Here is a 17,090-nt window from a genome sequence, read left to right as displayed (position 1 = left end):
CGCCAGTCCCATTTTTAAGAAAAGTGTAAGCGTTCAATGAAAGTATTTTGAAATTTTCTTCACGCTAAACAATATCCAGTACTTATGAACAATTATGCACTCAATTCCCGTAAAAAAACGATAAAGACCCTTCGACATTTCTCCATTGTAACAAGTGAGTTCAAACTTATATCTTACAGAGAGAAGTACACGATAGTGAGAAGAGCCAAATTCTACGCCATCTGCAAAAAAACTTTAGCAAACTACATAAGATCTAGAACGCAACCCAAAGTGACAGACACACTACGAGAAATCTGCCTTCACGAGTTCTTTCCAAATTTATCATTAATCGCTAAAAGAACTTCTGAGGGAGGAATTCCGATCACGTCGAGTTGTACATAAATTTGAGGCGAAGAGAGAAAACTTAAATTCAAATAGAAAAGCTAATATAATAGTATTAATAATAATGTAAATTAAAACTATCCGAAGAAGACAGGATGGAATCCAACACCCTTATTTGGACCCCTTCATTATTTGTTTCGACAAAAGGTGTGTTTTCATGCATACTAATTTACTATTACAGGCTTCAAGACGAAGCACTACTTGAAAGAATTCATACTTTTATCCTAAACATAATTACGAAGCATGCATACATACATTTGAACGAATACTTCCACACAAAATAGTTACACTAAGCATACAGTATTAAAATGTAATCAAATTCGCTATTTGCCAGTCATTTATTACCTTTAATAAAAACAATTTTGAATGAGCTCCTTTCAAATATAAAATGATTAATCCACATATCATCCTACAATGAATTCGTCTGACCAGAGTTTCACTGCAACCTTAAGTGGCCAATGACGGAAAGACACCAATGATGAGCGAAAATGATTGTTGGAAAAGTTGTAGCCGGAAGGAGTACAATAAGGCCCTTTATGCTGTCGCGTTCATGCCCCTATTCAAACTATCATGGAAGACCCTTGATTTAAGCCGGGAATACTGAAAAGCTGACGAGAGTCACACAAGGATATTTGAAGCAATTTCGCGGCTACAAAACTAAACTTCCCTCGGAAACGAAGAAAAATTACGGTAAAGGTGAACGAATAATTTGACAGGTACATTCAACGAAGATGAAGATGAATTCTTACATAATATTGCAAGGCATTAAAAATTGAAATACAGGGAAGTTGAACAGTTCAAGGCCGACCTAAAAGGTGAACCATTGGACCGTTTACAGTAAATAACTTGTGCATCTTAATTTGAATTTGACGTATAGGTGGAAAACAGAATGTCGGCAATATATATAAATCTCTCGGCATTTTGACTGTCACTAGTAAATTTAAAATAAATACCAGAAGTTGCCAAACACTCGAAAAGTTCCCAAAGCGATAATAAATTCTAAGGAAAGCGTGAGAAGGGGTATTGTGTGCAGCGATGATGCGATTGGACAGGAGTAAGAAGGACGTCATAAACTCTCCACCACCTTACCGTGAAATTTTAAGGATCTTGATATTTCCCCGCTGACTTTAGAACCAGACAACCGGTTATCAATTGAATTAATTGAAAAATCCCGCGTTCTAAATTTTGAACCAGTGCCCGAATCAGGAAATTTGATAAATAAAATTGGGAAACTACGCGAATTAAATCCAGGAAAATAAAGAATTTCAGGGTCTTAACACCAATAAGTGATTGACTTAAGTAAATTTTGAAATACAAGTGAAGGAGATTTAACTTCGATGCGCTATTTCAGATTCATTACGCACAAAAGTAATCCAGTACACACTACCAAAACCGAGTTTACCTTACCAAGAGTGTTAGATGCCTTGAGGTTGCTTGAAACTTCGTTACCAAAGGAGAGAAATGCTCTGTATCAGGTAAAGCCTACTTGTCTGCAAGAGACGTCTCTGACTGTATTCCTTCAGAGCGGGCGGTATATATGCGAGACTTCAAGCCTCTTGTCCCTCCTCTTTTCGCGTAAATAAATTAACAGGTACTAGCTGGAAATGAGACTCGCGCAGCAGCCGGAAACCCAGGGTGATTCCAATTCTCACAGCAGAAACTTCAAAAGCAAGTAGTACAGCTGGATGTTGGATTGCATGCCGCTCCACACTATTTCCGAGTGACTATTGATCATTCCTAGCCATGAAACGTAACATAGAGGGAGGAAAACCCGATTCTCAATGCAAATACACGGTAAAGTAACTGACACCGAAAGACACCTCGTGTCTCACAGACCATTTGATTTCTCAAATTTTATGCGTTCCATCAACAAACCTCGGACACGAAACTAGCGCACGCGATAGCCTCACACACGTGGCTCACCCTTTTTCGCAAATCCCGTAATTCATAGTAGATGTCACCACTGTAAATAGATTTACACACTAAAAATAATTTGATCTCTGCATTTCTCCAGGGTTTTCTTCCGCGTTAGCTTGTTTGTAGACAACAGTTTCGCTGGCTATCCTGCCAGCGTCTTCAAGGTCTAAGGATCTTCCTTCCTGACCTTCGACCTGAAGACGCTGGCAGGATAGCCAGCGAAACTTTTGTCTACAAACAAGCTGACGCGGAAGAAAACCCTGGAGAAATGCAGAGATCAAACCATCGCCGCGGAAACCTACGTTCTAAAAATAATTTGATTAAAAATGCTAAAAAGCTTTTTCATTTTTTAGCTAACCCACCCCACCGATCTCTCAATGGATCTTTACTCAATATGATTTAGGAATAAACGAGGTGAAATTCATTAACGGCTGACGAATAAATGCTTCATTTCTTATTTTCAATCTTATTTCGACGTAAAACAAAGATATCCACGACAAGGAGATTTGGTGGATTAAAATATTAAGCTAAATTAGAAACAGTATCATGACGATTCCCCGTCGGCTATACTGAAATAAAATTAAATATGATTATTTAATAATTTACAATAATTTTAATGTACATTCTCCAATAAAAATTTACAATACGATCGCAGTTACACGGTGCACTTATTTTCGCCTGCCATCAACAATATTAGCGTAATAACAAACAAATCAGAATAATAGATAAATCGTAATTCAATCATTAGCCTAAGTAACTATTATCGCATATTAATAATCCAAGGGATTCTACCCGCTGAGCGTGCGTAAAGACAATATTTTAGAGAGAATAGAAATATGACGTAAACCCTTTAAATGACCCAGAAGAAATCTTCACAAGTTCACCACCCTATAAGGAGTTCAAAAAATGATATTTTGATAGCAACCCCCATGTTTTCATTCAGTGTACCCAATGAGGACGATAAAAATGATTTGCCGTAACAGAATGGAGGAAAACAAGGAACCTTGAATGAGAACGAAGCGATGGCAGAGTTAGTCATCAGGATGACGGTACCTGAACTAGGAGTAGGTTGACATTTTATCACGATCGGCGAGAAAACAAAAGGTCATGCTTTACATTATTACCTATGTACTTTTAGCCCGTTATTCAACAATTCTGGAAATCGAGTGGGTTTTTTCAGTTCCCGAGGCATATGGTCTTCAACCAAAACTCGAATGAACTATCATATTTTACACAGGAAGTACATTTCTCTAACTAACGCCAAATTCCGCGTTCTTTTTTCCACCGGAAAATTTACAATCAGTTATTAAACCAAATCGTTTCGCCCGCTTACAACATCCAAATCATTATTCCCGTAACTGAGAAAAAAGATGATGCGCGGTGATATGAAGAAATTTCTTTATCAGAATTACTATTGATTCTAATTCTTCTGACGGTCTGTCTGGCCTCTAATTCATACACCGAAGCTCCTATCGAATAAAATCGCAATGGGGCATGTTAACATGAACTCGGCTTTTTCCTCTCAACACATCAACATTATTGGACAAACTCCAAATGAGGACCAAACTCGTCTTATTAAGGTTTGCAATTACCACTACCTCTGTCAAGTTTTCAGGCAATACCACCTTGATGACGCAGTACCGTAATGACCCCACAGTCTGCCTGCAGAGTAAATTGGTCAAGTTCAAATAACCCCCCACTTCCCGACGATGCCGCCGAGTTACCCTCGCCCCCGTCACGTATACTTCGCCGAGTTCCATCGATTCGCAGCACTGTACACATTGTGCCGGAGATCCACACGCAGGACGAGGTACTTGGAGAAGCGCCCCTCAGCGGCCACCAACGTCACTCAAAGGGCCGATTCCGAATCGATATTGAGTGGCCCTCGAGGCAGGCCTCACACCCAGGCGGAACGCACGGCAGCCGAGAACAATCAAGCCACCAAGATTAGCGCCGTTTCCCACGGACGAGTTAAATAAGTCTCGCGTCACCTAAATCGCCGACCATTAAGGGAACACGTCACTCCCCTTCCTACTCGCCTCTTTCGCCGACGTACTACTCATTAAAAACTTAGGCTTCTCCTTTAATAATACGCGTATGTGGAGCAGGCCATTTTTTTTTTAATGAATAGCTTAAACTTTGAAGCAAAATTTCTCGGGTTATCCACCGGGTGTGGTTTTGCCCCCAACGTTTCAACGGTCAGCCATCGTCCTCAGGGGTAGATATTTTCCTTCAAACTAAACGCCGGGAAATCTAAAATTCTATTCATTTAACTTGGTTTATCCACCAAATATTTCGTTAAACCACGACCATGGTTTCAACGGGTAGCGTCATCTTCTGCTGAGATATACATTAGTGCACCATCTTAAATACTAGATGACACTTAAGATAGACCTACATTGAGAGAGAGTCTATCTAAAGAGTCACCCCAATAATATTTGAGACAGTGCACCAATGAATTCATCACCAGAAGATGACGTTAATCGTAGAAAACCAAGGTCGTGACTTAATAAAAAAAACATTCTGCGTAAAAACAAAGTTTAAATTATTCATTCAAAATTTTCAGCAAATTCCACGAAGTATCGCCGAAAACCACCAGCTTTTCAGTAAGCCTTTGTCAACAATAGCCAGTAAATTAAATTTTAAAAATTTTCATCTGACAAAATGTTGCGGTAAATTTACTAATTTTTGATAATGGAAAATGTTTACAATGGCATACGTAAAATGTATGTAAAATGGCTATGAAGGATACAAAATGAAAGAATGTGTTTTAAACGAGTAATAAATCACAAAAAATAACCAGGCATGCGTGAGCAGTGCGTTCACTTCACGAGGTTCCACCTTGATGCACAACACAAAATAATTACCCTTCGAAAGCATCCGAATAAAAATGCTTGCTTCCGTGCGCGACATTCTTTTGCAAAAACTAAAATTGGGGCAAAAAACGTGAGGAAAATTCTATTCATGTAATTTTAAATCAAATTTTTTCCCAGGATTTGCAGTCGGTATGGCGCCAATGTAATTCAACTGGCGTACTTTAACTTTATTTAGAGCACTCATTTTCTACCTCAGAAAGTGGTATCATAAGGTGCTTACGACTCATTTTGAACATCATTGTGACGATGCATCACCTATTTCCCCTGAAACGTTATACATATAATTTTTTTCAAGTGTGATTTACATTTTCCGCTACAAACGCAAACACTGCCATGGAGGCTCAAAGATATTTTCAAATCTTTTTGATAAAAACAATTTCCTTAGATGTAGCGCAGAAAAACCATTTTATGTACGCCAGTTGGTATACTAGAAGCCCATATTTTCAAAGTTAAAAAAATCACATTTACGATGCTTTTGGAGGATCTTACTCAAAACGACAACGCTATTCAAATATATCCTGTCATTGGAGTGCCTCCCGCGACAGCAAGGAGCAATTCACAAAAGTTCACGTTTACTGCAAACTAGTTGGCACAGAGAAATAAACGTGTCGATCGAAAATCATTCATCACCCCCAAAAATTTAAAGCTGGCCTCCCCGTCTCAAAGATATTTGCAAAGGATTACAGGGCACCAGAGATTTCGGCACTGCCAGGTGGGAAGGATAATAGCCGTGCGGACGCAATGACAAGTCCAAACTGGAGAAATGGCGAAAAAAATCTTTAAGTCAACGGGCGATCAATGCTTGAATTAAAGGTGATGGAGCACACGGTCACTAACAATAAGCCCATTTCGGGGTCACCTCCCACTAGTCTACTCTCATCCGGGTGACATTCGTCGATATATCTCCGCAAAAAAAACAATATTAACGATTTGTATTCCCTACTCTGAAGGAATGATCAAACTGGCTTTTAACATTCAAAAAAAGGAACGATGGCTTCGCCTACAAAAAATAAATCGGAAACCGGGACACCGTCGACACTTCCCATAACGTCAAATTTTCGCTAGCTCCCCGCTACGAGAATGAACGTGCCTCTGCCAGGTGCACACGTAATTCAACTCGCTGAACTAGAGGAAAGGAAATTCATGGAATCTTCATCAGATAACATGCCAAGTACAGAATTTCATGCAACGCTGAAATACAAAAAGAATTCAAAATATAAGAATTGAAAACTGAATTTTAAATTACAACACATTTCCACTGAAATATCCACAAGACATGTGTTCGGAAATGGCGACACGTACACGGGATTACTAAAAAATATTCTTAAAATGCCCCCTCAACAGCGAAGAAATGCGTATCAATTGTAACGTTTACAAGACCCCAGAATTCTGACTTCGGGTAATAATATGCGGATCGATTCCCAGCCCACGTTTTCTAAAGAGAATTAAGAGAAAGATGACAGCTATGATTGCTCTGATTTTTTTCAACTAAACACTTATTACAAACTATACTGATGAAACTATCGAAAGCGTACGTCATTACAAATATATCGGTATTATAATGGTAAGATGTGAAAAAAGATAAAGTACGTAAATAACTATTCACGAAATTCCAATGAAAAAACGACGATAAGATATATCAAGGTAGATAACGATAATTTTAAAATACAAATGCATTTATTTAAGATACTTGACTCCATTACCACTGATGGAGCTTCAAAAGTGACCCACTTCGATGTTTTACTCCATATCTTTTATCATTGAAAGTCCCGATTAATATTAAACAGATTATTTTATCATACACCGTCTTCGCGGCTAAAGATGCCACAATAAGAGTATGGATATAATTCAGCGACGAAATAATAAATTATGAACTAACCAATGAACAAACTCATGCGAGCGACACAGAGGGACACTGTTTCAGTAACAGATTAAATATCTATAAACGTGACGAGTAAATAAATAATCAACTTTTTAATATTTCAAACCCTGTAAGGGTCAGCTATTGAAATACTTGAGCCCGATATAAATTGAAAGAAAATAGGAGGCGTTGGTACTGAGATATCAAAGTAACGCTCAGGAATAAGCATATGGTCCAAAAGAACCACCAGGCATTTTAAAGGCCGTTTTACACGGGGCACGGAACTGCGCAGGTTAGAGCTGCATAAATTTCTAAAATGGCGTGGAATTGCGCGAATGCATGAACGAAATTAGAACAGGGGCTATTTTGCCGTCTCCCATCCACGCATTCTCGCATGTGTTCTAGCAATTTACCGCTTTACACGACGCAATTTTGATTGCGCCCTCGCACGTACGTCAGATTGCGCAATTCCGTGTACCGTGTAAAACGACCTTAACAGATACAAATCGGGAAAAACGCGTAGGGTTACGAAACTTTAAATTTGTAAACCGTTGCTATATCTATCGAAAGAAATGAAAAAAATCGAAGTTACTGTCCTGTGGCCCACATAACCTAAACTACGGTACCCATGGATAATTATCCAATGCTAAAATTGGAGGAGTTCATCAATCACAAGTACGTGGAAAATATAAGGTTAAAGGAGATTTAACGTTAACCTCCCTCACTCTGGTCGCTCCAAAACATTAGCCATCCTCAGCAAGTTAATATTTGACCGCTCTAACTCGAGGTTACCCAGGACGCAGCGAGGCGGGAGAATACTCGACACACAAGCAGAGAAGCACTCGACAAAACACTCAGCACGAGAGGGGGTTCCGCAAACTAACGTTATGAAAAATATTCTAAATAAAAAAGCAGTAAACCTCAGCTGTGTCGCAAGATTACTAAAACTCATCACTCAAAGACTTACTGCACTAAAAAAATCACAAAATAAATCTGCAACATTCATAAAGGCTGCTAAGATCGAACATTGTAGCCTGGCCACACGATGGACTTATCGTACATCACGTGAGATTTTGAACCGTGTGCATAAACCCGATTACTTAATAAATGAGAGTAAATGAAGCCAGCGTGAGGAAGCATGCATTTGCAAGGCATTAGTAGGCAGTGACTTAACCGGGACCATCAGCAAAGCACAATACGATGGTAATGTAGACGAGATACACCTACGATTCATAGTACAAAGTTCACATAGGCAGATAATTGCGCCTCTTGAATTTTATTAGCGGATATCAAAAGGTATTTCTACTAATGAACGAGAACATGATTTTTATGCAAAATCCAAAGTTCCAAAATGGATTCCATTTTAATAAAAATGCGTCTACCTTTCAAACTGAAGCGATTTTTCCGCAACACGTAAATATTGCGAAAGTGCATCTGCATGCTACCTATTTGGCCGTGGACCGGCACATATCGCAATTTCGATCGACCCATTTCAGGGGGCTCACTCGGTGGAAAACGTAACGCTCGAAAAGTAATAGCAACGATCTTCGTTCGAGAGCAGCAGTCTATACCGCATTCACGAGTGTCGAGCTGGAGTATGGAATAAAATACCATTTGCATCGATTTCTTTTCACTAGTGCTGAGGGCAAGTTAGTGAAAAAAAACTTGAAATGTGGGTTGGTACATTCCTCACTGTAATTCTATATTCATAAATGCCATTATGCAAACCTTTTTCAAATAAAAGTTTTTTTTAATCTTTGCAGACATAACGATCTTTCTTTATTTGCTGTCAGAAACTAAATGAAAATTCCAATTAGAAAGACAAGAAAAAAACGTAAGCTAGCAGTCGGCTATTCCTCAAACCAACAGTGAACTGACCAACACCTAATATTGATACCTTTCCCCAGGATACGCGGAAAAGTATAACCCAGCGTCTAAGTTAAGCTACTAAAAGGGATGTTGTGAAAATTTATTTCTCCAAAGAAGTGAGCCTCCCTCACACTCATACCTGATTTTGGGCGTAGGATTTCTGGTAAGAAAAGGGAACCGTATTATGCTCCGTAAATTCTATAGAAAAAACATAATACATACATTTTCTTCGTAATTTCCCTATATTTTGGATCGTCCTGTCCTCGGAACTGTATTACGCTTCGAAACATTTGATAGAAAATATACATATGATACGACAATTTCGATAGTTTTATGAAGGAAATCCCCACGTTTTCTTCATTTCTCAATATTTTGGCGAGTGCTATCCTCCTCTGCTGTGAGGAGAAACGATCATCATTCCCCTTTCGCAAACCTCCAATAATTCGTCACTGACAGAAGGGTTTGACTGGCCACGCTCTCGGCATCATAATACCACCACTCTCAACAGTCCAGCTCCCCCCAATCCCACCACGCCCCTCCCCCAAGATGCACGTCCTCTTCACGCGCTCGTCGTGCCCACTGATCCCTAAGGACTCGTAACCAATTGAGGGCTCAACGATGTAACCATTTCAGAGGGAGTCGTCTAAAAACTAATGCGGGCACATTGGGGAAGTAGCGAAGGGGGGAGGATAAGCACTCAAGGAGTGAGGTATATTTAAGTGACCATGCGGGTTTTCACCCATGGTCACGGTAAACACCAAAAAGGAAAGTATTTATCATTCTATAAATCAGGAAAGCAGCCATACTATCAAATTGTAGGCGAAACCCTGATTCAAGGTGATATTAAATAGATCATCGACCGTCCCAAATAAAACCTTTCCCCACCTTCTTGCATGGCAAAATTCATGATCGAGGGTCGTCCAAAGGGTGATCCTGACCAGTGGCGTAACTTGGAATATGCTCTGGGGGGGATAAACGGGGGTTAGTGGAGGCTACCCACCAGAAAACAGGGAGTTCAGGGAAAGTTTTGAAAAATAACATGCCTGAAAATGCATTTTAGCTCATTTTGGCACTTAAAATTTAACTTAAAGCAGATGCTGGTAATATACATCAAATCCTGACAACATATTTAAATGATTGTTTGATTTCTATGAAGCGTTGGAGAGGGATACATTCCCCCATAGTTACGCCACAGATCCTGACGCATCTTAACGTTATAAACAGCGAAATAGGATGCAGAGAAAGACATAATTTCCCTAAGCCACCTAATGTCTCCAAGCGGCCGTTCCCCCTCTAAAAACACCACTAATTTTTAATCTTAAACTCGCGTCGGTCCTCTGCCATAAACGATAGATGTAAACGCTGGAGTGTAATAATGAGAGTGGTTTTTTATAGTAGGAAACGGAGGACTCGCTCACGGAAAACAATGTTTCTGTTGCCATGGGCCTGTTTACATTTGTGAGAGTCCATAAATCACGGGAGGCATTTGATTTCGTGACCCACACGCGTCGCGAAATTTGATGAAATTTTAATTATCGTTCCCATAAAAACCCCCAGGAGTGACGTCCCACGATATTTTTTTGGGGAACAACGAAGAACTACGGTGTTGGAAATTAATGTAAAGCAAGAAGCTGAAAAAATGAGGACAAAATTAGATTGCGAATCAAACTTTAACGTTAGTTAATGATATTTTCGAATTTCAAAATGAATAAGAAAATAACATACATTTCCTAAGGATTATAAATGCACAGGTGACTCATCTAGAGATCCCAGTTCGTGACTTATTATAAGCCCCATGGCCTCCTCCAGCAAATTTTCATGCTGAATATTTTATGCCAGTTAATTGTTAAATAGAACGTCGTGATAACATGTTTTGAAAAAAATAAATCGGAACAAGACGCGACTTTACTTGCAAATACGTGGCAAGAAGGGGGTAAACGATAACCTAATCAGAATTCACTTTACGCATGACAATCCAACGGTTCTCGCCATACTACTTCTGGAATATCTATACCACGAGAATAAACACCATTAAATTCTAAACAGGTTTTTTTCGTTTATTAGTAAACCTCACAAATCTTTCGTCGTACTTACTTCAGATACTCACTTGTCACCAAGGAACTTACCATTGCAATCATAGATTGATAATATGAAAAACTCAAATGTTCTAGTCCGTAGAGCTTACAACTAGCACGCAATTTGGCTATTTTTCTAAATGCCTACCAACCCATCCCTATCTTCGTTAGGCTGCAGTTCTCTCATACATGCATGCGTCATCCCAGGGTCACATAAACTAAGCCAACGTCAAGACTGACAATCTTTTCACTTAAGAGGAAATGTCTTTCGCTCGATCCGTCTCGTCCGCATCCCAGGATGGAGATATAAATCATACGAATACCGAGAAACGCGCATGCGTAAGCATTGACTTCTACATAAGAATAAATACACCACTTCATCGACAGCGGCACTAAAATACAATAATGGATAATGCGGAGGAGTAAATCCGACAAGAAACAATCATGCTCATGATCCTTGGAAATATGTTAGTGGATCTCATGGATTAACCCTTGTTTGAGAGGTACAAACATCCCGCCGTTCAATGTAACGAATCCCGCCGTGGGGACCATTATTTCCCATTGATCATCCATGTTTCAACATTCGTGTATACTTGAAGGGAGGAAACTCCAATTTACCGAAGTATGCTGAAGCCCACTACAAACCGATTGCCATAATTGGCGCCAAGCAGTGAGGAAGCTGTCAAGGACGGAGGCAGCCAGGGAACCCACACCCGACCCGCCCGGAGCCAACCTCAACGAGCCTCCGTTGGCCACCGGGCAAAAGTCACCGCCGCGACGCGACACCGCGGTGACGTCACGCCACCGCCGGCGCCGAGCCAGCGGTGACAGGGGCGACGTGGCTCGCGCGGCCGCAGCGCGAAGCAGCGCCGAGCCGCGAGGCGGGGCCGGCAGGAAACACGCGCCTTATCGTTTCGCCTCGACCGGAAGGGTGCACGGGCCAGAGGAAGTGACGGCGGAAAGGAGGCTGACGATCCACAGGGTGCGCAAAGTGGGGAGGGTGGCTAACTTCGTGATCCCGCATGTTTATCGACTCTTTCCGGGGAACGTGGGAAATCTGCCGGCTCACATAACGATCGATTCGCGAATTTATATCCGACCATAATCTACCTTAAGGTGTTTCACAGAGTCGGTGGTGGACCGAGTCGTGCAAGGGTAAAATAAATATTTGGAGCCCCCCTAACCCAAGTTTTAAAATACATATATAAATACAGAACGAGAAAATGATTTGAGAACAAAATAAGCGATGGTAAAGTAAGAATAATGCCTGCCACCTTCGAAGCAAACACGTACCTCAATTAAGAGAATCGAGGTACCAAAATGCAAAGGGTCTATTGCCTAAGCTTAAGTTCGACCAACTCTTCCACCTACTAAATTCTGCATGGGGAAATAGATCTGATTGATAGGTCACATATGATAATTAATATGGTAATAGCAACAACACAACTGAGTAAATAATAAATTGCAGCACTGTACTTTTTGTAGAACAAAAGCACTGCCAAAGAGCTCGTGAATAAGTACGAAAAAAGAAGAGAGCAGACCCTATTCGGAACTCTTGAAAGAGAATTCATGTATGGTACTTGAGAATGGAGTGAACATTCACCCTAAAGCAAATCGTAAATCAGCCTTATGTAAAGAAACAGCTAAAAAGTACGGAATGGTTACAACAATGGAACCACAGCGAGGGGCATCCAATCTAAGCGACGAGTAAATAATAAACCCTCTTTCCAGAAGAGAGCTGTAAATTACAAGACGACGTCATGCAAAAGAATTATTACCCTGCTATCTATCGCGGTTCTATGGTAGTTAGTAGAATCTAACCTAATCACTCAAGAAAAGAACACTATTCCCAGCCAAAGAATTGAATGTCATGTAAACTAAAGGTATTTCCTCAGTAAGGTGACCATTTCCCTAAAATAATGGAAAGAAATTTCCAGGCCGGCTAGACACAATTGCAACATGGGTAATAGGAAACATGCCTTTACTCCCGCAGCACCATGATATAGGACTGCTTAGGTAAAGGCTACTGTCACCAAAACCAATTCGAGGAAATTTCATTTCCGTGATGAGTTCCTTTCTGTTAGAATCATCTGAACTTAAACTATGTCAAATATGTTTAACTTTAGATGACTTGAGTTGAAGTTAGAGGAACTTTCGCTCACAATTGAACAAATTTTGTAACACTCATCCACACCATGCAGATCTTGTGAATGACGGCTGTCCGCTCAAAAACCTGGGTCGGAGATTTAAATGAACAACATAAGAATTGCCTTCTTCTCTTAATTAGCAATTTTTTTTACATTGGACGATACTTCGAAAACGATTCGGCTTGATTTGCTCGCTTCCACATGGAAACCCTTAATTCGCACAGCACACGATAATGCTTTCCATCTTTTGACCCAGCATCACTAGCAACTAGATGTCAGACAGACCCTCGTATACACGCGAGGATACCGAACCTGACCGGCCTTTCGGGCTTCCTGTTCACGGAAGAGAGTTGGCGCTCTGAAAATAGATCTATTTTTATTTTCTCTGGATTTGCTGTTTTTATTAGAATACGCATAAATCCCTCTCGACACGTCGTATTTTGTCTCGACTTTTTTACGTTATACCGATACGCTATTACCCTCACATTTCCATGGTGCATACGGTGAACTTCACAATATCAAGAATAGCCTGACCCTAAAACCCTACGAAAATGTGAAAGACCCCACGAAAATGTTACCTAAGAGCCTGCAAAGAGGTGAAAGTTCCATTAAAGAAAAACGATAGTAAACAATGGTGGGACTCGAACACCAAAACTCGGATACGAATGGAACTATTCACCACTTACCCATTTAAGTTTACCTTAGGACAACTCTCTATATTTCTCTACATCCTTCCGTAAGGCAACTATAATAATCCGCCCCCAAGTTTCCTCCCTTACTCCTTACAATTCACCGGCAACCCGATCAACTCCTCTCCAAATGCGATGGGGAACACTCAATACGTCACCGAAGATGTTAATGCAAGTGTTACCTGGAACGGAATATGTCTTCCAATAGACATTGCACGTGTTAAATTTTGAGGCAAGGAATAACGGAAAAGGGAAATAATTCTAGCGGATAACTCTTACACTACGGGAATAATTAGGCATTTATCTTACGTCCAGACATTTCACGACCCATACCTGTGGCTATTTCCGAGAATATTTTCACTGTCATTTGGTCTAATTTTCCTACCACAACATAACCGGCAAGGGTGACAGAACTACGAGACGATTAGATCTATACGCGGTGAATAGAAAGGCGGTATTATATAAATTATTTGTATTACCCAAACGTATAAACGTGGAGTCTTGGTACATAGCATATAAACCCCTTGATAACAAAGACGACCCATACTCTATTCTTACCCCATGATAGCGCCTCTCATAATAACCAATAAATCATGTGTTTCTTTCTTGACATCAGGATCTTTTACCAAGGTAGGCGCTCATAAAATCCATGGTATGGAAAGTCTGATAGGCTAGATAGGAGTCCCATGAGTCCGTGAGTCTTTCCAACTCGAAAATCGAGCTCAACATAGCCAAGATTCCGGGATCAGAAAATGGTGACAACGCTGGCATCATAACTAGACGTATCCACAGCCAAGAAAGAGACTTCGCAGCCTGAATATCAAGAGGACTGAACCGTTGTTACCCACGCACAGCGTTCCACACCCAACCACACGCTCAGAGCATGCTATATTTTACCCAGGAATCAGGCTACTGTAGCGACTCCATTTTGTATAATTGCACAGAACTTCACATAAGTTTAGTTTTTCATGAAAAAAAACTCGATTTAATTTTGTACGCAAAGGAAAGATTTTCTTCTGAAATCGAAGAAATGCAAAATAAATTCCATTTTGGTGATGGTTCCCTTCCGATTCAAGTATTCGAAAAATAAAATTTCATCAAGTACAATACCCTTAAACTCTCTAGTATCCAAAACTTACATTTACACAATACTTTAGTTCATTCCCTTGCTGCCAAGAATAAAAGCTGTTAGTAACATACTTTCTAATTGTTTCCACATTCACGTGTCGACCTACTCATCATAACGGCTTGCAATTTGGAAGTTAAAAAACATGCACTGCAATATCAAGGGTTTACATTATTTTTTCGCCAGCTACCGTAAGCAGCAGAAATCAAGTAAACATGAGTCGTTAATAACATAAACAATATAGAACATCAAAATAAAAATTCGAATATACACTGCTAGTACGTAGATCTCGCTTCGATGCGGAGACAATAGTGACTCTCCCGTGAACATAGGTGTTCAAAACCATCTATAGGGCAGGCTGGAGTGGGAACTTGGGACGACAAGACATGAATTGAACAATGCTAAGGTATGCTAAGAATTCAAGATAATAATATTCCTCAAGATAATTCACCTCGGAGGCAACCTAGAAGCCTTTCTCCATAAATGCAATAGGAATGGAAATACTCATCTAGGTACGATAATGTTATGTGATATTAAGACAACATATAGAAAGTCATCTACCCTAAGGAGCGGAAAAGTCTCAGATAATAATTAAAGCGCATAGGAATAATACCAGAGTCTGCCTATATGATAAGTTAGCGATTCATGTTCCCATGATCTTTCCAGCAAACTAAACTTCGAGAGGCCTCAACCCAAATCCCCACCACTAACCATGCCCTCCTTCACCGCTAGAGAAGTGATATAAATATGACGGCGCTAAATAAAGCAGCCTGAGGAGATCTCCCACAAAGGAGCGGAAACGCTGATTTTCAGAACGTGGGCGCGGGATACTAAGAATGAAAATTACAAGCTCAGATCGAAAAAAAACTATGCGGCACGACACGATATCTTTCCCTCAGTGCTATTTCCTAAAAGAGCATTATGAAGGGAATGAAAATAAATCATAATAGACACCATAACAGAATAATTGAAAAACCATAAGAAATAACAAACTACACAATTGATGAAAATGATTCTCCTCCAACTAAGGGACTCTTAGGGCCGTTTTACACGGTGCACGGAATTGCGCAGGTTAGAGCTGCATAAATTTCTAAAATGGCGTGAAATTGCGCGAATGCACGAACGAAATTGGAACAGGGGCTATTTTGCCATCTCACGTCCACGCATTCTCGCATGTGTTCTAGCAATCCAACGCTTTACACGACGCAATTTTGACTGCGCCTTCGTACACACGTCAGATTTTGCAAGTACGTGCCCCGTGTAAAACGGCCTTCAAGATAGAGAAGATAGACATAATTAACCATTAAAGGCTGGAATTTTCTTTGGAAGAACTCAACTTTTATTCGTAACCACTCCATCACAACTCGTCCATCCCTAGTGACCACGAACACTGTTAAAATCATTATCAGAATAACGAAAATACAAGAGAGATGAAATTTACCGAAAGATAACAAGAATTATGTAACAATGAATACAACCCACAGACATGATGATGAACTTCCAAACATGGGGAGAATAATACCATGATCATCACACCCCAATTATACTCGGTCGAGTAAAACTCATGAGCTAATAAAGTTTTTCATGTTGAAACGACAGGAATACATTGCACACTTCCATGGGATTATCCTCTTCTTATAGCTTTTCTAGTTGATTCAATGTCAATAAGAGATTCCGCCATTCCAAGTTATGCCACGTACCATTCTATTCATCGGAGAAAAATAACTCGATAGGGCATTGCTAATATAGAGAGGTATCTTGGCTCTGCGGAAATGGAGGTGGTAGCTCAATGGGAGAACGTGATAGCCCAGAGGGTAGAGCCTAAGGTTGCTGATCTAGGGGTCCGCGGTTCAAATCTCGGGTGAAATCTCTGAGCCCTCAGACAAAAACCTAAGAGTTAGAGATGGCCCAGGGAAAGGAATTACCCCTAAAAACCACAACGTGAGAACTTCATACGCCTTTTCTTTAGACCTGGGTGAGCTCTATCCACACCTATCCAAACCAGCCTTCGCGTTGAATTACTGAGTGAGTAACTTTTCCTAAATATCACATAAAATTAAAAATTTCTACAAGAAATACGCACACGAGCAATGAAAGTTATTGATGAATCACGTCAACTTCACTCCAAAATGGTTATACCCTGAGGAAA

General features: G+C 40.2%; 1 protein-coding gene across 2 annotated transcripts in view; it reads right to left on the bottom strand.

Annotated features, from left to right (window-relative positions):
* LOC124170962 (ras-related protein Rap1) overlaps nucleotides 1–17,090 on the bottom strand; it is a 76,043-nt gene that overhangs the window by 43,189 nt on the left and 15,764 nt on the right. The gene's annotated exons all lie outside the window — the stretch shown is intronic.

This window comes from Ischnura elegans, chromosome X (assembly GCF_921293095.1).
Source record: "Ischnura elegans chromosome X, ioIscEleg1.1, whole genome shotgun sequence".
In the NCBI taxonomy this organism is placed as follows: domain Eukaryota; kingdom Metazoa; phylum Arthropoda; class Insecta; order Odonata; family Coenagrionidae; genus Ischnura; species Ischnura elegans.
The sequence above is the reverse complement of the archived record's forward strand: the minus strand, read 5'-3'. Positions and strand labels throughout refer to the sequence as shown.